A 22,505-nucleotide genomic window follows, 5' to 3' on the forward strand; every position below is an offset into this window, starting at 1 on the left:
GGATTGAGGAGTGAGTGAGCGGTGAAGAAATGAAGAACGGTACTTCATGCAGACAGAAAGGTTTGAAGGGTCAGAGAGAGAAACAGCTGGAGAGGAATATTCTATCAGCATTGGGTTTAGGATAGAGTAACTTGAGTGTGTTTAAATGCAGATGGGGAGGATCCTATAGAGAAGAGGAAGATGAAGGTATAGCAGTGAGAGGACAATGGACAATAAAGGTTCCTGTGACCATGGGAGAGGACCAGAACCAGAGTATGGGTGGAAAGTCTAACCTCATGCAGGAGGCTACCTCCTCTATTATAACAGGAGTGAGGAAGTTGGAGGAGGACTGAATCAGGCAGGTTTGGTGTGGGACATTGAATCCTTCCACAGGATGATTTTCTCTTGCTCTGTGACATACAGGAGGCTGGGGGTGGGGCAGGGAGAGCTGACAGATTTGAAGAGAGTGGAGAAGGTGTGACAGAGTCCTTGCAGAAAGTGGGAAGGTTGAGGGGTGCCTGGGTGGCTCGGTCGTTAAGCGTCTGCCTTCAGCTCAAGTCATGATCCCAGGGTCCTGGGATTGAGCCCCACATCAGGCTCCCTGCTCAGCAAGAAGCCTGCTTCTCCCTCTCCCACTCCCCCTGCTTGTGTTCCCTCTCTCGCTGTGTCTCTCTCTGTCAAATAAATAAAATCTTTAAAAAAAAAAAAAAAGGAAATGGGAAGGTTGAAATGGCAGTATGGCAACCCACTTGAGTTTGGTGGTGTGAACTTATAAGGTACCCTTTGGCCCTCCTATGTGATTTCCTCCAGGAGGGCTCAGGTGTCTGCTCTGGTGCAGACTCAGGTGAGGGAATTCCTAGGGTAGAGGAGCAAATTCCTTTTGCCAAGGAATTGAGAACCTTGGCAAAAGTGAGGTTGACATGATGAATGATAAGAGAGAAAGGAATCAATGCGCTGGAGGTATCAAGTGTTTAGTCATTTTGGAAGAAGAGGGGGTTGCTGACTTGGGTCAGCAATCTGGATGCTTAAGTTAGTGGTTCAGGAGGTGGAGAGATTTAATGACAAAGCCAGGATATGATAGGGGAGAGTAGAAGAGAAAGTCACTGGAGAATATGAGGCCAAGGGAATGAGAGGCAGGGTATTGGATAGGTCACCTGTGTGGGCAGTGAAGCCACCCAGGAAGATATGGGCAGGAATTGAAGTCAAGGTCATGGTATGAAGGTCACGGAGCTGGGAGCTGAAGTCTTAAGAAAGTGAGGAAGAGGGAATGACAAGGAGGTCAGAAGATGGGAACCACCAGAAAGGAAGAGGGATATGGCTAGGCAGAGGTCTCCTCAAGAGTGGAAGAACAAGAGTGTTTGTAAGAGGTGGAGGAGAAATGATGAGAGAGAGAGAGTACTAACCCCACCTCTGGGCCCTGGGAGACACAGAGATGAAAAAATGAGCACCTTCATCTCCTAGAGCTTCAGGGAAGCAAAGAAGGTGGGGATTTCATTCTGAGTAGAGCTTAAGGATAGATGGATGGATGGATGGATGGATGGATGGATGGAGCAACCTTCAATTCAGTTTGCTTGTTGAAGTCTGCAGTCCCAGAGGATTACATAAAAAGATTTGGAGGGTGGGAGTGAGTAGGGGTGGGAGTGAGTAGATGTGGGAGGTCAGATGCTGAGAAAAGCAGAGGATTGTGCCTGATGGTGGATAGAGGATCCATGATCCATGAGAATGATCATGGAAAGAGAAATGAGTGGTCTCAGTGAAGCCTGACCTGGTAGCTCTGTAAAGCAGGGCCACATCCCCCTCACTTGTTTCACCCCAAGATTTCCATCAGGGAAAGGCATGTGAGTCACACCTCCCTTCTCCTTACCCCTCTTCTACACTAGGGACTTCGCTGTCAACACATGAGCTCCTATGGGACTCTTGGCCACGAGTCAGGAATCCCAGGCTTATCTCCCCTCTGCTACTCACTTTGTCTCTTCCTCAGGCAGGTTGTTGACCTCTTCCGTCTCAGTTTCATTGTATGTAGATGCTAAAACACACACACTTCTCAGGACAACTATAAGGAGTAGAGAAGATAACTTAAGTAAAAGCACTTTCTAGGGGCACCTGGTGGCTCAGTTGGTGGAGTATGTGACTCCTGATCTTAGGGTCGTGAGCTTGAGCCCCATGTTGGGTGTAGAGATTAGTTTAAAAAAAAAAAGGCACTTTCTAAACTATAAATCACTGCAGGAATGTGAGTGATTTCCCTTGTCCAGAACGCCCTCACATACATCCATATGTCTCCCAGGAGCCGTCCCAAAAAGATCGCGAGTCTTTGCTCTAAAAGAAGCTGTAATCTCGCCCAGAGACAGGACAAACACACCCAAAACAATTAGAGAGGAATGCACAGCTGTGTCTGATTAAGTGCTAAATTGTAAGGTGCAGAAAGTAAGAGCTCTGAGATGAGAAAAGAGAACAATTAGCCAGACTTGGGAAAGTCTGGGAGGCTTCCTGGAGAAGGTGGGGTGAAAGGCACCCAGACTGCTCACTGAAGCTGAGAAGACTATTGGCAAGTGCCTGTTCCTTTGTGGCTACAAAGACTGTCAATGGGACAGTCTGACATGGGTCCACAAAAAGCTTCTAGGTCACAGATGCTCTTTTGGCACCCCTGCTGCCCAACCTGTTGTCACCCCAATGGCCGTGCACCTTCTCAATCATAGTCTGGTGCTCCCGCCAGGTGGTTGGGCAGCCTGGGCTACATGGCTAATCTCCTGGGCTTTGCCCTGGGCCTCTCATGTTTGGGTCACCTGTGTGCCTGGTGAAGAAACAGAGGTTGATCTTCAGCAAGTTTCCTGGACCGTCTTTGGTGCCAGCACACGTGCAGTATTTTTGCCCGGCCAGACTGCAGGTTGTGGAAGAAGCAATCCCAGCTGCCCCTCTTGCTGCCATTTGTACCCAGCCAGCCTAGGGGACCTGCATGTCCACCGAACCAAAGCCTGCACCAGCTCCCACACCTGCCTCCTTTGCTCTTGCCTCTGCTTCATTGTCCAGGAGCACCCATCAGCCCACCATTCGGATACCACCCCACGGAGCTGCCACCCTAGAGCCCAAGAGCTGCAAGCCCAGAGCTCCCTTCGGCCTCTTTGGTTGTACTGGAGCCACGGGAGCCAGCCAACTCCTGCAGCCCACTGGATGTGGTTCAGAACGATGGCCTTCTTCCTCGGTAGCTTGCCCCATGGCCTGGTTGTTCCCTCCTCCTTCCCCACAGACCTGGGAAAGTTCCCATCATGCTTCAGGGGCAAGCGGACACAGGCAGCTGCAGTGGCAGCAGAAATCCCTAAATCTTGTATATGCTGTGGACTTAGGTTGCTCCAGAAGGACAGCAGTGTTTTGCGAGTCTGTTAATCAGTCCCAGTTGGAGCCATAAAAACCACAGTCACCTCTGTCAATGGCTAAAATATTAATTACTGATGCAAAGTGTGGAATCTGGGCACTGGAATTCTTGGAACTCCAGTCCAAATCCCTTGGAACTTGAAAATGAGAAAAAGGAGGTCCGAAAAGTAGATCTCGGAAGGCCAAACACCTGATACTAGAGATAATCTCTTGAATGTTGGTCAATTAAGTCACAGGTTAAAAATCAGCTGGCTTCTAAAGCAGGCCCTTTATCCCAAGATTACTTTGACTTTGCAACAGCAGAAAGACATAAAACCTCATTATCAGATGCAGATACCAGAAACCAATGTTATGATTCCCAGGGGATTTGCTCCATCTCCCACAGAATCCTGAGGCTAGAAGAACTCAGAATTCCCAGGTGAGTAAAGTCCAGCCTGTGTATGACGTTGTGATGGTGTATAAGGTCAGTAATTTGAAGAGGCACCAACAGCCATCTCTACTAGGGTCGTGATATTGTTTGGGGAATGGAACTCTCATTAAAGAGAAGTGCAAAATCATACTTGTAATGACTATCAAACTGCAAAATTACATTCAAGAGGAGAGGCCCATAATTGCAGCATCAAGCATGAGACAGTGCCATTAATACGATTATCAGGGCATAAGCCTATTAGAGAACCTAATGCCTCTTTGCTGGCATCATCCTGCCAGCTACCCCAGGTCTGGAAACCGTCTCAGTTGTAAACAGAACTGTTACAAAACAGGGACTTGCAAGGGGCATAACAAAGATCTGCTGACCTTTACCAAAGGTCAAAGCTGCCTGGCTAAGGAGAACAGAGAACATTTCTGAAAAAGGAAGACTTATCTGCCAACTCCAGTTGGCTCTTATTGAGAAAATAAGTATGCTAAGCTCCAAGTCCTCCCCAGTTGTGCAGCCATCCAGGTGTGGGTATAACGGTGAGGCATGTGCCACCTCAGATGGATACAGGAGCCTAAGTCTTGGCTGCTGGTGGTGAAAAATCATGGTATGGAAATCTACAAACCCAAGTTCAAATCCCACTCTGTGTGTCCTCATGGGTATAGTAAAATCTATCTCGAAGAGTTCCCAAGAAGGGGAAATAAGGTCATGCATGACCAAGTGCCTATAGATTCCTGGTGCTTAATAAGTTTGTTTCATCTTTGGCTTTGACAGTAGAACCAAGTCCTCATCAGGATGAAGTACAGGTGGTATCTTGGCATAGAATCCTAGGGATTATCAACATTTGTTCTGGGAGTCCACAAGAGGAATTGCTACTCTCTCTTTATTCCAAAGTGTTTGGATATCATTAATCATCATCACCATTGAGGACAGGAAGATCAATTGGCTGTACCTGGGAGGAGCCACCTGATTGGTCTTTTAGGACCCATGACTGATGAAACTCACTTGGTAAGATGTGTCATAGCAAAACCATCGCCAGGAGGGGCAGGGCCTTTCCCTTAAGCAGAGAGAAATCAGAGAACAAGGGACCCCACAGATGGTTCTAGTTACTTTCACTGTAAGCATCTTTGCTGTAGTCATCTTTGCTGTGAGCATTTTTGTCAAATAACTAAGTAGCAATAAGGCAATTTTGCCATTAAAGATTAAAAAGTAGGGGTACTTGGCTGGCTCATTTGGCAGGGCATGCGACTCTTGATCTCAGTGTTGTAAGTTGGAGCCCCATGTTGGGTGTATAGATTACTTAAAAAAATAAAATCAGGAGCACCTGGGTGGCTCAGTCAGTTAAGTGGCTGACTCCTGGTTTCAGCTCAGGTCATGATCTCGGGGTCGTGGAATGGAGCCCTGCATGGGGCTCAGTGCTCAGCGGGGAGTCTGCTTGTCCCTCTCCCTCTCTGCCCCTCTCCTCTCTCTCTCTCTCTCTCTCTCTCTCTCAAATAAATAAAATATTTTTTAAAATCTTAAAAAAAAAAGAAGTAATTGGTTGACAGTTTGGTTTCATTAACTGGCTGACAGTTTGGTTTCATTTCTCAAGGCAGTCCTCACATTTGTATATGATGTAAATCTTAGCTCTCATAATCGTCTATATGGTGGCATAGAGTTTTGAACCCACATTTCCCTAGAATTCTGGAACATCTATCAATGGACAAGTGACAATATGCCAAGAACAAACAGCAGTATAAAAGGCTTTCCCAACACAATATCCCAGTTACAGATATGCATCCTAGTTTTTGGAATCTGATGCCTCTCTTAATGAAGGAAGAAATTTTAGCAAAAAAAGAAAAAGCATGATGCCAAACAGGGAAACAAATCAACAAGAAAAAAATAAAAGTATATACTCTGAATGAAAGACTTTGAAGACAACTACTTAGGTACAATCTACAAAATAAAATCAGTTATTGGTGCAGTATTACCATGAATCAACATTATACATTTTGAAGGTATTCAAGTATTTCATATTTTGCAATAAAGTCTTTTAAATCTATTCATTTTCCAAGTTTCATTATGTTCTTTTTAATGAATGTCCCTCTTTTATTTTTTGCCATTTTATCTTTTATGTCAAAATTGTCTTACAGCCAATAACTCATATGGAGGAAATGCTTGAGGCAAAGATGCTTAAGGCAAAAAAACCAGCACGCCCATGGATAGTCTTAAAAGGGAAGCAGGATACAAGTAACAAGGTGGATAAATCTCCAAACATGTTGAGTGAAAGAAGCCATACACAAAAGAATATACATGAAGTACAAGAACAGGTAAAAACTAACCTGTAGTGATAGAAATCAGAACACCAGTTGCCCCAAGGATAAGAAGAGAATTAAATGAAAAGAGGTGTAAGGGAACTTTCTGAGATGAGAGAAATGTTTCATCTGTTGATTGGAATGATGGCTAAGTGGGAGCACACCACTGTCAAAATTTACCACACTGTACACTTTTTTTTTAAGATTTTATTTATTTATTTGAGAGAGAGAGTGAGAGAGAGAGCACAAGAGGGGGGAGCGGGAGAGGGAGAAGCAGGCTCCTTGCTGAGCAGGGAGCCCGATGCGGGACTCGATCCCGGGACTCCAGGATCATGACCTGAGCCGAAGGCAGTCGCTTAACCAACTAAGCCACCCAGGCGCCCCTCAAAAACATTTCTACTGGCAGGTTTTACTCTAGCTCATACTGCCAATTATCAGCCAAAGGAATTCTATACACTGTATACTTTGAATTTGTGCATTTTACTGTTTATAAATTAGACCTCAACTAGCAAAAAAAAAAAAAAAAGGCAACAGTGTGTAGATAGAGGGAAGTACAGGCAAGTGGGAGAAAGAAGGGGCTCCCACCCACTACCATGCTGGGCAGTTTCTTCGGTGCCAAACTGAGACAGCTACAAACTGACATTTCAAAATCCACTGCAGATAGGAGAGGATGCATTTTTCTAAAAATTAGTATCCTCTTCTGAGCCACACATTAGGTTTAAGCCCTTGTTCCTCTGCAAATTGAAATCCTTTTCATTCCATTTCCTTCACTTCTCATCTAAAGCTGTTCTAGGACATGGTTTTCCCCGGGCAGCACCCTTTAGGAGTCACCCTCCCTCCACCCACAGCTGCACAGAGACATTTTTGGATTTCATTAACTCTAGAAACTTTGTGCCTATGAAACTATAGAAAAAGGAAGCCAAGTTTAATTGATCAGCCAAAATCAAATTAATGATCATTATAGAAATCAGAAAAAAAGAGTTTGGGTCACCAGGAAACTTTCTGGAAGAATCTTGACAAACCTTTCAGAAAGGGGATACCTGGCTGGCTCAGTCAGTGAGACATATGACTATAGAGCTAGGGGTCGTAAGTTTGGGCCCCATGTTGGGCATGGAGCCTACTTTAAAAAAGAAAAAGAAAGGCATGGGAAGGAAGGGAAAGGAAGGAAAGAGGAGAGGAGAAGAGAGGAGAGGAGAGGAAAGAGGAGAAGAGAAGAGAAGAGAGAAAAGGAAAAGAAAAGAAAAGAAAAGAGAAAAGCCTATGTGATTTTTCAGGGAGCTCTGGTTCTGGGATATCTCAGAGTTGTCCCAAATTGGGGTGACAGAGCTGGGCCTTTACTTCCGCATCAACCAGCTATTAGATATGAGCTGCCCTTGGGAAGGGGAACATGGCCATGGGCAAGGTGGCTCTTTTAGGCAGAGAAGTCTCAGAAAGGGGCTCAGCTGCCAGTGGCTGCTGTCAACTCCCCTCCCAGTAGATGGGGAAACAAGTGCTTCAATCTTGGAGGGAGATCTGGGGGGTACAACATGTCATCCACTATAGGGGGGATGGACGTTGCATTTGTGGTCCCACACGTCTCCTAGAGACCAGCTAGGAGTCCACACTCATGTCCAGAGAAAACAATGTATATCGGCCTTTACCAGGACCATCTCTGGAACCCAGTGATCTCACTACCCTTCCAGTTCCTTTGGAAGGGGTGATAGGAGAGCCTTTGTCAACTACCAGCCTAGTTTTAAGAGTAGGACAGCTAGGAGGTGGCTGTGTGGACTGATTTTGGGTGGGACCTAAGCCTTCAGACTTAAGGGGCATGCTGCCCACAAGAATGAAAATCCACCGGCTTAGTCTTGAACAAGCCGAGAGCCTGCTAAGCCCTAGCATCTGCTGAACTTCCCAAATTACACACATTAAGCTGTTCAGTTCCACGTTTCCACCGTGTGCTTCCTGCCAAGCTTCCTAGCGCAGTCTACACAATAAGAAAATCCAAACGAGCAGTTAGAGCAATTATGGATACGACGGGTCAAACAAATAAGCCTTTATCTAGGACTTAAACAGACATAGTCAACAAGGGTCTAATCCAAAATTGAGTCTTGGACAAAGAAAGGCTTTGCAAAACAAAGAGAGGTGGGGGGTAGAGATATTTGCATTAATTTTTTCTCTGTCTCCCTGAAAATACTAAAATAACGTATTATTCGGCCTCCCGGTGCGACTCTGTCCCGCCATCCCCCAACCCTAGCTTCTTGAACATTCTCTAACTCTATTACTTACCTGGCTATAGGGCCAGCTCATGGGAAATGTTATGCTAGGGTATGAAAATAGTCATCACTGAAAGGAGCTGGGAAATTTACTTTGTTCATTGTTATGTACCTAATTAAATACCCAAGAATTAAAGCCGTGTGAGTGTTGTATATAAATGCAGGAAGTACAGAAACCATGTGTTACAGAAACCCTAAGCGTTTCAGCTAAGTGAGAAATTCTAAGTAAAGTGAGGCGCTTCACTAGTGTAGTGGGGAGCCACGATATGATAGAACTTTATTATTTTGTTATTATTATTTTAACAAGAAAAAGCAAATTTGTACTTACTCATTCTAGCAGTAGAGACCTCTTGTGGATATTCATTGTTCTGTGGAAGGGGGGATACAAAACAGTTCTCTTTTCTTTATCCTTTTTCCCTCTCTGGAGTGAAAAAGGCCGCCCCTCCTCATACAGGTCCATAATCCTGTGCAAACCCAAAATCCAACACAGCTCTGGAAAACGAGATGGCACTAAAACTAACTTGGCAACAAAATCTGACTAGAACTGATGAGAGGGTGGTTCTAGTTTTTATTTATTCTGTTTCACTACCCATATGTTAATGTGTTTGATCATAGGTGCTGCTGGAGACACATTAATATGAATGACAAGACATATTTTGGGGGGATTATCAGCATATAGATGGTAACTGAAGTCATGGGAATAGCAGAGATGGTCCAGGGAATGAAGAGACTGAGAAGAGAAGAGGGCCCAGGACAGAGCCCCTGGGAACCAGATGTAGGGAATGGGCCCGAGGGAGGATCCAGCAGAAGAAGTCAAGAAGAAGTGAGATGGGGAGGAGGAAAACGAGGTGTAGAGACGCAGCGGCCCAGAGAAGAGAAGGTTCCAGCGTGGCAGGTGGTTATCAGCCCTGGCTGCGGAGGTCAGTGGTGGACCAGAAGGCAGCTAAGGCATTTGCAACCTCAGAGATCTTGTCTTCTATAAGTCTGAGAACATGTCTTAAACCTATATTCTCTTTTGAACAGCACTGAGCTGTGCTTTGCTCATTGTAGGTGCCCAATAAAGACTTGTTAATTAATTGATTATGTCAGTAAAAGCCATAGATCAGAGAGGCAAACCTGCTTTTGTGAGGCCTCATTTCAGATAAAAGCCTGGGAAGACAACAGAGCACAGAGAAAGAGCACGAAAAACCACTAAGAAGTGAGATGGCGAGTTCGCTCACCAACAGGAACAACTGGAAAAGAGAACATTTTGCTTCTTTCTACAGGGAAGAACAGTAGGGCTGGGTAATGAGAAACAGTAAAATTGGTAGGTCTTTAAGGTGGAAAGTGTAAGAACCATGGTGTAGAGAGAAAACAGATTAACCAAATAAATATTTATTCTTCAACTATGGGTCAGGGCAATTTATAGAAACTTAGAGATAATCAAATCAACAATTATTTCACAAATGATATAATAAACAGATTCTGAGAGACTCTTTTAAGGGAACAGTCAGTTACTGACAAAACCTGGAGTCAAACTGAGGGCTCAGGGTCCAGTCCAGTGCTATTTGATATAAACATAGAACCTCAGTCCCAGGGGCGCCTGGGTGGCTCAATCAGTTAAGCGTCTGCCTTGGGCTCAGGTCCTGATCCCAGAGCCCTGGGATGGAGTCCCACATCAGGCTTCCTGCTCAGCGGGGAGCCTGCTTCTCCCTCTGCCTGCAGCTCCCCCTGCTTGTGCTCTCTCTCTCTTTCTCTGACAAATAAATAAAACCTTAAAAAAAAAATGTGTGACTGTTTCCTACTCTATCATCTAATACCCAGCATGGTGCCTGGGTAGAAAGGACTCAATCAGCCTTCCTGAATGAAAGAATGAGATGTCCATTCTTGAAAAGATGCAGCATTGGGGCGCCTGAGTGGCTCAGTTGTTAAGCGTCTGCCTTCGGCTCAGGTCATGATCCCAGGGTCCTGGGATTGAGCTCCGCATCGGGCTCCCTGCTCTGCGGGAAGCCTGCTTCTCCCTCTCCCACTCCCCCTGCTTGTGTTCCCTCTCTCGCTGTGTCTCTCTCTGTCAAATAAACAAATACAATCTTAAAAAAAAAAGAATGAGATGTCCATTCTTGAAAAGATGCAGCATTGGGGCACCTGGGTGGCTCAGTCAGTTAAGCATCTGCCTTTGGCTCAGGCCATGATCTCAGGGTCCTGGGATGGAGCCCCGCATTGGGCTCCCTGCTCAGAGGGGAGCCTGCTTTTCCCTCTCCCTCTGCCTGCTCCCCCTGCTCGCTCTTTCTGTCAAATAAATAAATCTTTAGAAAAAAAGAAAAGTAAAGCAAAGATGCAACACATCCTTTCAGGTGAAAAAGAAGTTCTCATGACGTGACTTTTTTAGATCCATTAGTCCCAGCAGGTAATCTCTGCTCTAAGATGTCAGGAAGACCAGGCCTCATGGTACCGAAGGGTCACCATTTCCCCTCTCTAGATATTCAACAGTGCCCAGCTGGCTATTACATTCACTAGCTGTCCCCCAAAGTCCCAGGCATTGGGAAAAGACCAAGATCCTACTCGAACATTGATGGCTAATCAAGCAGTCCGCTCCAAGACCTCCAGGTCCTCATGTCTAAGGTCAAACATGCCATTCTGGCCCTAAAAAGACCCTAGAGACAGTTTCTCCTCTTCAGTGGCAGGTTCAGGCCTGGCTGATGTGCAGTGGCATTAGGGGCCAAAAGCTGTTCTTATTTTGCTTCTAAAGGTCACTTTTAGATACCAGAAAAAGGAAGTTTTAACCTCTACAGCTTGGAACACAACATTCTAAAAACAGTTGAAAACGCCTTGGAAAGTTCTCAGCTGAAGTTAATTAAAACCTTCCCCTGTCCTAAGGGTCAATCCTGCTGTTCCAAGTTGTTATCCCGCTGAGTCTCTGGATGAGCAAGTCTCCCAGGGACTGGTGAATTTAGTTTAGAAAGCTAAGCCACGTGGAAAGTGCCAAATGTCCCTGCAAGGGAACCAGTTGTTTTCTGCCTTAAAGTTTCTAGGCCAGAAGTGTAGGAGAACTCAAAAACATTCCTTTTTCTTTTTTAAGATTTTATTCATTTATTTGACAGAGAGAGAGAGAGCACGAGCGAGAAAAGGGGCAGAGGGAGAGGGAGAAGCAGGCTTCCCATGAGCAAGGAGCCCGATGCGGGGCTCGATCCCAGGACCCTGAGATCATGACCTAAGCCAAAGGCAGACGCTTAACCCACTGAGCCACCCAGGCACCCCTCAAAAACATTTCTACTAGCAGCTTTTACTCTAGCTCATACCTCCAATTATCAGCCAAAGGAATTCTATCCCTCAGAAACAATCAGGAAGAAAACCTCTCTGATACACAGCAGGGAGTACCATGCTCACCATCAGAAGGGCTAGCTTTGCTCTGGGAAGAACTGATGGTGTCAGCCTCTCGGTACAATGTCAATAAGCTCATATTGCTGAAATGGGACAAGAGGGTTACATAGCAGGAAGGCAGCGCCTCACTTGCTCTCAGGCTACACTCAGAGATTTCTTAGTACAAGGAACTGAGCCCAGCCTGCGCTTGGTGACACACAGCTGGGAGGCATTTCAGGAAAAAGGGAGCCATTGTCCCCAACAGGATGCACACTTCGCCAGCCTGTCTATCAGCCCAGCACAGGTTGGCTTCTCTGCCTGTGGATCAACAAAGTCCTTCTCAACAAATGTCAAGTGTGTTTGTGCTTTAAGATTCCCAGGAACAGATGTAGTTGAGGTAGCTAGTTGCAACTTAGGGGTTATTTTGCCCAGGCTACTCAGTAAATGCTGACTGAGTGGCTGACTTAAAAGAAACGATGCCATTTTCCGAAACTGGAAAACCAATGTAAGACCCAGATTCCTGACCTCTAGGAGTTTGTCATCTAGTAGTAGGGGGACCCTGGGAATGTCAGCCAGGGGCTCCACCATACCCAGTGTCTTCTATACAGGGGAGACTGCCCCACCTACAGCACTCTGCTCAGAGAGATAACACCAAGCTGTTCTATGTCCAGGAATGACCACTGTTAGGCTGGGGCCAGGTGGTTAGCCCAAGGGTCACCCCCATAGGCTAGGCAGTTGCCTCTGTGGGCCAGCACAGAAAGAGGAGCTGGTCCAAACCTATGGGAAGAAGAGCTAGAATCTGGGTGCAAATGGAGGAGGCAGAGGGCAGACATATGGGTAGGAGCTGGGTCCTTCAAGGCCATGCCCTGTAGAGAAGCTCCTGTGACCTGGCTTTACCTCTGTTCCTGCCTTTCCTCAGGCCCAGCTACCTTCCTTTTTCTGGGTTCCTCTGTATATGTGCCCTTCTAATACCCATGCCTAACACACACCTGCTCATACACACTACCAGTAGCTACGGTAACAAGAGAATCTTTTTTTTTTGCTTGTTCAAATTTTTATTTATTTATTTATTTATTTAAGATTTTATTTTTGTGTAATCTTTACACCCCATGTGGGACTCGAACTTACAACCCCAAGATCAAGAGTCGCATGCTCCACTAACTGAGCCAGCCAGACACCCCTCTGTATTTATTTAAAGTATAACAAGAAAATCTTTCTTTATTCCTGACCAAGAGGAAAGAGGGATAAGAGGAGTCAGGCAATAACCATGGTACAAGTTGGAGGGCTTGTGATCCTGAGCGTTCGGTCTGGATGTAGTTTGCAGCTTTGCCTAGGCCTGACATGGCCAGAGGGACTGTCAGCTCCATGAGGGCTGCCTTGCTTACTGCTATGTCTCCTAGCTCAGTGCCTGCACAAAGCTGGTGATCAGTTAAGTGCTGGCTGAATGAATAGAGAGAAGCCAGGCAGATTAAGTTTAGCATTCGCTGTTTTCTGTGTGTTACGATCTCTCTACCTGAGGCTCCATGCCCCAGGAGGCTGACCTATAGTTTCTATATTCAAGGGTTTCTTGGTTCTCTGACTTCCAGTGGGGTTCAGCCAAATGGGGAGCCCTTGCCGGAAATCAAAGGGAAGGAGGCAAGTGATATAGGGCTATCCCTCCCCGCACTGACGGCTACACTGTGTAAGGTGGCCCTCTCTATCCCATCCCTCTGCCTGCCATGTCTCTCATTCTGCAGGCTTAGGCATGGGAGTGACTCTCCATCCAGTGTGATCAGCCCCAGGTAATACCCATCCTTTATGGTGTCCCCACCAACCTTTCTAAATAACCCCTTTATTAAAAGCTCCTCAAAGCATCTGATTTGAAGGTAGCATCTGTTTCCTGCTGAGACCCTGACTGACAGAGTTTCCAAAAATCAATTGTGTACATTTTGCTATCTGGTTTTCTCTATGTACCAGTACATTCTGCTCCACTCTGTCAGCAAATACTCATCGCTTCACAGAGGAGGAGGAGGTTTGCTCAAATTGGCCTAGTATGAGGTGAAGATGGTGGAGTGGCAGAAGGGAACAAGGGAGTATCCTGTCTCAACACTAGCAAATACATTGCATAAATGCTAAGTGAGGAAGACCACTGGTCGCTACTTTGCCCAGGACAAAGTCTCACCTTCTGTCAGGCAAGAAAGCTTTCCTTCTCAGATAAAATTAGTTTCTTTGGTTAAAAAAAACCTTTGTTTTGAATTACGCTTTATTGCACAACTACAAAATAATAATCAAAGGTTCTGTTGGTGAGAAGGCCACCGCTCCTCTCTGACCGCACAGTTAATTTACCCAAATTAATGCAGCAGAAGCAGGGGGTGGTGGGTGGGGGAATCTACTTTTCTATGTCATTTTTGTCTTTTAAATTTGATAAGCCCTTGAAAAGCAAGGGTTATTGAGCGTATCAAGCTGTGCTCCTCTTTCAGCTGTTGGTGCTGGGGTAAGCAGAGTAGGTGGAAGGGCGATTTTTATTTTTATGACAATTTATCCTCCCTGAACATACTAATGGGGAAAAGTACATTTTAAATTTTCTAAAAAAGGAGACTAAAGGGGTCTCATATGATCCAAGCTTTCTCTCACCTCTAGGAAAAATATCCTCCCTCAGCTCTTCGGTGCATATTATCTTGTCTACTTGGGATCTGCTTTTAAAGCAGGTTTCCTACCAGGGAGATTCAACAGCAGTCTAAGAGAGAAAGGTCTGATTTCCTACCTAAGACTCAAATGGAAAAACATGGGACCTGCATGTATTTGTTCTCTTTTTCCGCCCCCCTCCCTTACCCCTTTAAAAAAGGGGTAGACTGGTTTTTTTAGTTCCCTGTCTTTTGGCAACAGCCATTTGAAAGAAAGAATCATGTGGTAATTATTAATTTTGCATGGGATCAACTCTGGCCTCAGCTTTCATTTGAGATGCAGTTACATGAAAAACAGACTGAGTTAATTTCATCCCCTCTGGGGTTGCTTGGCAACAAGGCCTAGTTCCGGATCATCTCTTCTCCTTGGCCCAGAGTGATCTCTTTGGGGTGTCGCTCATGCTGAGGCAATCATCACCCTGCTGCTGTCACTCCTGAATGTGTCCCTGTGGTCTTGATGGCACAGGGGGTTTGTGGCTTTGCCCCAGTCACACAGCCTGGGGTCTGTGTAAGCCCTGAGCTTGTTAGCACAGAGAATGAACTATGCTTGGGGAATTTGGGATTCAAACAATTAAGGTTAAACAGGAAAGAGAGGGAGCATGAGCAATGTCTGAGGGGATGCTGGAGGGCAGGGGGCTGAAGACCATTTGTTTTTGTTTTTTTTTAAGCATTACTATGTTCTGATCTAGAAATCTTTCTAACTACGTTGTTAAATGATAGTCCAGAACAGTATGCATAGGATGCTAGCTTTTGGGGGCAGGAAGAAAGAGAAAAGGAGGAGGTATGAAAATATTTTGTTTATGTCTGCATAAAGAAAAATACAGATGGTCACCTGTGAGTGTTTGTGAGGTGTGAGTGTAATGGGGTAGAAAGGGCAGAGGCGATGGGCTCCCTCTACTTGCTAGATGGGATGCTGCCCAATTCATGATTCACTTAATAAAGTCAATTAGATCTTCAAAAAAGAAAAAAGAAAAGAAAAGAAAAAAAGGGCAGAGGCAAGAACAAGACTTTTCACCTTTGTACCTCTTTATACTATTTCTCTTTAAAAACTAAAAGAATGTGTGTTGTCTGATCAAAAAGTTTTCAAAATAAATGTTAAACAAGTGTTAGAAACCCAAAGCAAAGTGTTAATGTTTGGTAGAGCTGAGGAAGTTCATTGAGGGTATATGGTAATTCCTTGAAATGTTTTTGCTATTAGTAACCCCAACAAATTTTCTAGCCTTCCCTTCCTGTTTTAACACCATTCTTCCTATTTTTTATAAAGGAAGTCAATAGGCACATTTTGAACATTTTGAATGACTTGGTAGGAGATAGGGGTATCTTTAAGATTTCTGAGCTGCAGAGAAAAACCCTCAGCTAGGAATATTAGCCTTAATCAGAGTATGCGTCCATCCCTGTCCCAAATGGCTTCAGCTGTGGTCCCTGAAGATCTGAGAAGAAAGAAGTGGCAACCTTGTCAGGGACTGGCCTGAGAATGGAACTCCCATGGTAGAAGCATAGCTCTTCAATTCATACAAGCCCTCAATTGTACCTTCATGGGGCTCTCCTGGATATCTCTCAGTGTCCTCTCATCTCTGCAGCAGGCAGCCATCTCCTCATCTTCCAGATCATTCTGTTGGTACCTTGCTCCACTAGACTAACCTCCTTGAGGATAGGTACAATGGCCGAGGCATCACCACACACAGCTCCCTTGGCATAGTAGAAGTACATACTTTTTCTTAAATTTTTTATTTCGAAGTAATAATTGATTCACATGAAGTTGAAAAAATACACAAAACCAGAAATGCCTGTATTTAAAAAGAAGAAAAAAACCTTACATCAGTAACCTAACTTCCCACCTAAAATAACTAGAAAAAGAAGAGCAAACTAAATCCAAGGCAAGAGGAAGGAAAGGAAAAAAGATTAGAGAGGAAAAAAATGAAATGGAGAATAGAAAAACAATCGAGAAAATCAATAAAACCAAAAGTTGGTTCTTTGAAAAAATCAATAAAATTGATAAACCTTTAGCTAGACTGATGAAGATAAAAGGAAAGAAAACTCAAATTACTAAAATCAAAAATGAAAGAGGACGTTACTATCAACTTTACAAAAATAAAAAGGACTATAAGTAAAAATTAAGAATAATTGTACACCAACAACAGATAACATAGATGCCATAGATAAATTCCTAGTAAGAGAGAAGCTACTGAAATTGAGTCAGTAAGAAATAGAAAATCAGGTGTGCCTGGGTGGCTCAGTCAGTTGGGCATCCCCCTCTTGGTTTTGGCTCAGATCATGATCTCTGTGTCATGGATCAAGCCCTGAGTGGGGCTCTGTGCTCAGCAGGGAGTCTGCTTGAAATTCTCTCTCTCCCTCTCCCTCTATCCTTTCCCCTGCTCATGCTCAATCTCTTTATCTCTCTCAAATAAATAAATAAATTTTTTTTAAAAAAAAGAAATAGAAAATCAAAACCACAATGAGATGTCACTTCATACCCACTTGGATAGCTATAATCAAAAAGACAGACAATAACATGTTAGTGAGGATGTGGAGAAATTGGAATTCTCATACACTGATGGTGGGAATGTAAAATGGTGCCGCATCTTGGAAAACTGTGTCAGTCCTTCAAAAAGTTAAAAGAGAGTTATCATATGACCCAAAAATTTCACTCATAGGTACATACGCAAGAAAATTGAAAACATATGTTCAAAAAAGTCTGGAAATAAATGTGTATAGCAATATTATTCATAATTGTCAAAAAGCAGAAACCACCTAGATGTCCATTAAGTAATGAATGAATTAACAAAATGTGGTATGTCTATATGATGGAATATTATTCAATCACAGAAAGGAATGTAAAACTCAAACATGCTACAATGTGGATGAATCTCAAAAACATGCTAGGTGAACAAGGCCAGACACAAAAGAACACATATTGTATTGATTCCATGAAAGTGAAATTTCAAGAATAGGCAAATCCAGAGAGACAGAAAGTAGATTGATAGTTTCTAGAGGATAAAGGAGGGGGAAACGGGGAGTGACTGCTCCTGAGGATAGGGTTTCTTTTGTGGTGATGAAAGTGTTCTAGAATTAGTAGTAATGGTTACATATATGTGACCAATATACTAAATTGGACTGTTAATACTAAAGCCCATTGAATTGTACACTTCAAAAGGGTTAATTTTGTGGTATATGAATTATATGTCAATTAAAAAAAGAATGAATAAAAGCAGCAGCTAATGCCTTTAAATATGTAATGAGAGATTCCATTTACCTTTTACTCAGATTCGCCCTGTGGTGTATAACTCTACACCATATCACAACCAGGAAAATGACATTAGTACAATGCACAAAGCTTATTTAAGATTCACCAGTTGTACATGCCCTTGTGTGTGTGTGTGTGTGTGTGTGTAGTTCTATGCAATTTTCTCATGTGTAGATTCATACAAATACCACCACAATCAAGATACAAAACTATTTCATTATCACAAGTGTCCTTCCTGCTACCTGTTTTACTCATGCCCTCCCTCTCCTCCATCCCTAGCCCCTGCCAACCACTGGTCTGTTCTCTCTCTCAATAATTTTGTTATTCCAAACTTAATATAAATTGCTACATAATACATAAATATAATCTTTTGAGCTGGCTTTTTTCACTCAGTATAATTCCCTTAGGATCCACCCAAGTTGTCACATGTATCAATAGTTCATTCTCTTTATTTATTTTTAATTTTTCTTTGGTAAGGCAGCATTTTATTTACTCTTTCCATTAATAACTAATATTTAAGAACATTTATAATATTAATAGAACTTAATCTAAGAAAAGTTCAACTTACTTTTTTTAACATCTTGGTACTGGGTATTAATAAAAGATAGTCAAGATAATTATAGTCAAAATTATTACATCAAAGATCACAAATAAATACTTGGTGTTAGTATATCTACATACAATTCAGTTTTTGGTGTAAAGTTCTTTGGCTACAAAAAAAGAATATTTGGTTTATGTCACTAACAGTAATCTCTCTTTTTTTTTTTTTTAAGATTTTATTTATTTGACAGAGAGAGACACAGCCAGAGAGGGAACACAAGCAGGGGGAGTGGGAGAGAGAGAAGCAGGCTTCCCGTGGAGCAGGTAGCCCGATGCGGGGCTCGATCCCAGGACCCCGGGACCACAACCCAAGCCAAAGGCAGACGCTTAATGACTGAGCCACCCAGGCGCCCCAGTAATCTCTCTTAATGTTGGGATGGCCTCTTGGTATTTTTCTGCTGTTGATTTTTAGCATAGTTATATCTGTGCCTATAGGAATGGAGTTAGTGGAGAGGTACTCATCATGTACTCCAAATAAAAGGACATAGCTGATTACTGTAGGAGGTAAACAGGCAAGGCAAGTGCCCAATATTTCTGAGGCCAAAAGGTTAAGCCTAAGGAATCTAGTCAAGATTCAGGAATAAAAGTCCATACAAGATATAGTATAAAGCCAAACTGGGAGCTCAAGAGCAAAGCCATAAATCACTCTTTCTGGCAATGATGATAGTGAATTTTCCACCATTTTCCTGATGGGTTTAGGCAGTCTCAGCACTAAGTCCTCTGTTCAAGCACTGCAGAGGGTGGGGGTAAAGAGAGAAAATGAAAGGCCAAGGTGTGAAGGAAGGTACCTCTAGCCCAGGCATGGGTGCACCAGAACTCTCTCTGGGAGTGGTAGAGGAGACACGTCTATTTCCTTTATTTTAAAATAATTTTTTATTTTCAGAACCGTCTTAGATTTACAGACTTATTATTTAGATAGTACAGACAGTTCTTATATACACCACACCTAGTTTCCCCTACCATTAGCATCTCTCATTAGGATATTAGTATGGGGTGATTAATGGGCCAATCTTGATACACTCTTAGGAACTGAAGTTCATACTTTAGATTTCCTCAGTTTTCCCCTAATGTCATTTGTCTATATCAGGATCCCATCTAGGATACTATATGATGGTTTGCAGTTATGTCTCCTTAGGCTCCTTTTGGCTGTGACTATTACTCAGACTTCCCCTGTTTTTGACAACACTTGAGAGTTTTAAGGACTTCTGGTCAGATATTTGTAGAAGGTCCTCCAATTGTGATTTATCTGATGTTCCCTCATGATTAGACTGGGGAAATGTGTTTTGGGGAGGAAGACCACAGAGAAAAAGTGCCATTATCATCACATCATATCAAGGGTTCATACTATCAATATGACTTATCACTGCTGAGATTAGTTACCCTTGATCAATTGGCTGGGATAGTGTTCGTCAGAATTCTGTACTGTAAACTTTCTCTCTCTTTTTTTTTCTTTCCATACTGTATTCTTTGGAAGAAAGTCACCATGCACAGCCCACATTTAAGGAATGGGGAATTATATTTCACACCCTTAAGAGTAGAACATCTATATCAATTATTTACAGTTCTGCATGGGAGATATATCTAATCTCCTCAATTTATTTATTTACTTAATCACGTATTTATATCTGTATGGACTCATGAATATTTATTTTATACTTAGGGTTACAATACAATACTATTTTATTTATTGTGTTGTTCACATTGTTCCAGCTTTGGCCATTAGGAGCTCATCCAGTTGGCCCCTATATCTCCATATGACCATCACTGTGAGGTTGGTTTTTTGGATTTTTTAGCACTCTATTACTTTCTGGCACTACAAGATGCTCTAGGATCAAACTGTATCTTTCCTGTCCCATTCCCAGAATCAGCCTTTCTCCAAGAAGCCTGATTCCTTTTATTGAATAATGGTGTTAATAACCAAGATCTGGGCTCTAGGTTGTTCCATGCTTCTAGGTGTCATTTCTTTTCTTCTTCTTCTTTTTTTTTCTAAAGATTTATTTATTTACTTTAGAGAGAGAGAGAGAGAGAAAGAGAGCGTGTGCAAGCAGGGGGAGGGGCAGAGGGCAGAGGGAGAGAGAGAGAATCTCCAGCAGACTAACTGATGAGCATGGAGCCCAAGGCAGGGCTCAATCTCAAAACCCTGAGATCATGACCTGAGCCGAAATCAAGACTGGGACGCCCAGGGCGCCTGGGTGGCTGTCGTTAAGCATCTGCCTTCAGCTCAGTTCATGATCCCAGGGTCCTGAGATCGAGCCTCACATCGGGCTCCCTGCTCCATGGGAAGCCTGCTTCTCCCTCTCCCACTCCCCCTGCTTGTGTTCCCTCTCTTGCTGTGTCTCTCTCTGTCAAATAAATAAATAAAATCTTTAAAAAAAAAAAAAAAAGAGTGGGACACCCAATCAACCGAACTACCCAGGTGCCTCTGGGGTGTCATTTCTTTTAAGCCCTCTCGGTTGACAGAACAAATAAATATAGGTGTGTATACTAACCTATATATACACATATCTATAAATATTTATATCTGTAATCATCTGTATCTATGTTAAGCTAAATATGAGTTCATACTGATATTTCCAACTCTAACCCACTACAACATAGATTATTCTAGCTTCTTCCCCTTCCTTATCTGTAACCTCCCACTCCAACAACAACCTGGCTCCTATCACCCATCATTCATTTAATTCTTCAATTCCAGTATACATATATAGTGGTTTCAGAATTGCTAACCCATACCCCCATGGGAAATGGTACTTATGTATAATTCCTTTTGCTGTTAGTCTTATAAATTCCTCTCATTTCCAAAGTTATTGAGATATATTTATATTCTTGGGTCACATTATGTATTCCATTGTGGGATCTCCAGCTTCCTAAATGATTTTTTTAAATATACATACATTAAGATTTACTCTTTGTGATGCAAAGTTCTATGGGTTTTGAAAATGCTTAATGTCTTGTATTCGCTATTAGAGCATCATACAGAATAGTTTTACTGCCCTAAAAAAAAATGATTTGTGTTTCACCTTTTCAAGGCTCCCCTCCTCTGAACCCCTGGCAGCCACTGACCTGTTTATGATCTGTATCATTTTGCCTTTTCCAGAATGTTGTATAACTGGACTCATACAATATGTGTTTTTTTCAGACTGGTTTCTTACACTTAGCAGTATACATTTAAAATACATCAATATCTTGAACAGCTCACTTCATTCTATTGCTGCTTAATACTCCATTGTATGGATGTATCACTTTGTTTAGTTATTCACCTACTAAAGGACATCTTGATGGGCTTTCGGTTTGGGGTGATTATGAATAAAGCATGCAGGTTTTTGTATGGCCATATTTTTCAAATCTGTTGGGACATCAGTTTTCAAGTCAGGAGCATGATTGCTGGCTCATATGGTAAGCCTACTTAAGTTCTCCCTCTATTCCCAGTTTGCTAAGTTTATCATGAATGGCGGTTGTAACTTTTAATTTATTATAGATTCACATGCAGTTTTAAGAGGGTACCTGGGTGGTTTAGTCGGTTAACCGTCTGCCTTCGGCTCAAGTCATGATCCCAGAGTCCTGGGATCGTGCCCGCATTGGGCTCCCTGCTCAGCAGAGAGCCTGCTTCTCCCTCTCCTCCCCACTCATGCTCTCTCTCTCAAAAAATAAACAAAATCTTAAAAGAAAGAAAGAAAGGGGGGGGAAGGAAGGAGGGAAAGAAGGAAGGAAAGAAAGAAAGGAAGGAAGGAAGGAAGGAAGGAAGGAAGGAAGGAAGGAAGGAAGGGAGGGGCGCCTGGGTGGCTCAGTCGGTTGAGCGTCTGCCTTCAGCTTGGCTTTGGTTGTGGTTCCGGGGTCCTGGGATCAAGCGCCACGTCTGGCTCCCTGTGGAGAAGGGAGCCTGCTTCTCCCTCTCCCTCTGCCGCTCCCCGTTTGTGCTTTTTTGCTCTCTCTCCGTCAGATAAATAAATGGAATCAAGAAAGAAAGAAAGAAAGAAGGAAGGAAGGAAGGAAGGAAGGAAAGAAAGAAAGAAAGAAAGAAAGAAAGAAAGAAAGAAAGAAAGAAAGAAAGAAAGAAAGAAAGAAAGAAAAGGAAGGAAGGGAAAGAAAGAAAGAAAGAAAGAAAGAAAGAAAGAAAGAAAGAAAGAAAGAAAGAAAGAAAGAAAGAAAGAAAGAAAGAAAGAAGAAAGAAAGAAAGAAAGAAAGAAAGAAAGAAAGAAAGAAAGAAAGAAAGAGAATACAGAGAGATCCATGTATTGTTTACCAGTTTACCCCAGTGCTAACAGCTTGCAAAACAATATTAAAACCAGAATATTGACATTAATACATTCACCAATCTTACTCAGATTTCTTTAACTTTTGCTCATTTGT

General features: G+C 43.1%; 1 protein-coding gene across 4 annotated transcripts in view; it reads right to left on the minus strand.

The window, feature by feature from the left end:
• The window catches only part of B3GNT2 (UDP-GlcNAc:betaGal beta-1,3-N-acetylglucosaminyltransferase 2), a 216,109-nt gene that overhangs the window by 66,333 nt on the left and 127,271 nt on the right, over positions 1-22,505 (minus strand). Inside the window, exon 1 of one of the 4 annotated variants that reach the window (XM_064572454.1) lies at positions 15,843-16,096. The exons of 2 other annotated variants lie outside the window; for them this stretch is intronic. The gene's annotated coding sequence lies outside the window, so the exon portion shown is untranslated. Of the gene's footprint in view, positions 1-1,944; positions 1,967-15,842; positions 16,097-22,505 lie in introns of those variants that run through there. One more of the 4 variants, XM_064572457.1, reaches the window with a different exon arrangement.

Source organism: Mirounga angustirostris, unplaced genomic scaffold, assembly GCF_029215605.1.
Source record: "Mirounga angustirostris isolate CCGP_5_RB_7025 unplaced genomic scaffold, mMirAng1.0.hap1 SCAF_10, whole genome shotgun sequence".
In the NCBI taxonomy this organism is placed as follows: domain Eukaryota; kingdom Metazoa; phylum Chordata; class Mammalia; order Carnivora; family Phocidae; genus Mirounga; species Mirounga angustirostris.